Consider the following 361-nt stretch of genomic DNA (forward strand, 5'->3'; position numbering starts at 1 on the left):
CCAGAGTGCAAATGGCACAGGGGGAATATGTGGTAATTAAGAGAAATCTGTGCAGAGGTTCACAACAGGGTAATTGGCTCTGGTGCATCTATTTCAAGACAACATACACACACAGAAAGCAATGGACCAGCAACTTCAGCACACTCTCCTGTACACACACACACACACAATGGTTATCCAGCTATAGGGGGATATGGTCTCTTCTCAGCCTATACTGTGGCATCAGATATGGCTCTGCCAGCATGTTTTCTTGGCGTGTGTGGCTTTTGTCAGCTCAGCCTTTTACAAACTGATGTCACCCTGGAAGCATCACATTGTGGAGAAAGGACAGTTTGCCATGCTGTCTGTGAGAGTGTGGTTG

The 361-nt window shown here is 46.8% G+C and overlaps 1 protein-coding gene across 2 annotated transcripts in view; it reads right to left on the reverse strand.

The window, feature by feature from the left end:
* The window catches only part of fchsd2 (FCH and double SH3 domains 2), a 57,331-nt gene that overhangs the window by 55,863 nt on the left and 1,107 nt on the right, over positions 1–361 (reverse strand). The gene's annotated exons all lie outside the window — the stretch shown is intronic.

This window comes from Monopterus albus, unplaced genomic scaffold (assembly GCF_001952655.1).
Source record: "Monopterus albus unplaced genomic scaffold, M_albus_1.0 scaffold229.1, whole genome shotgun sequence".
Lineage (NCBI taxonomy): Eukaryota > Metazoa > Chordata > Actinopteri > Synbranchiformes > Synbranchidae > Monopterus > Monopterus albus.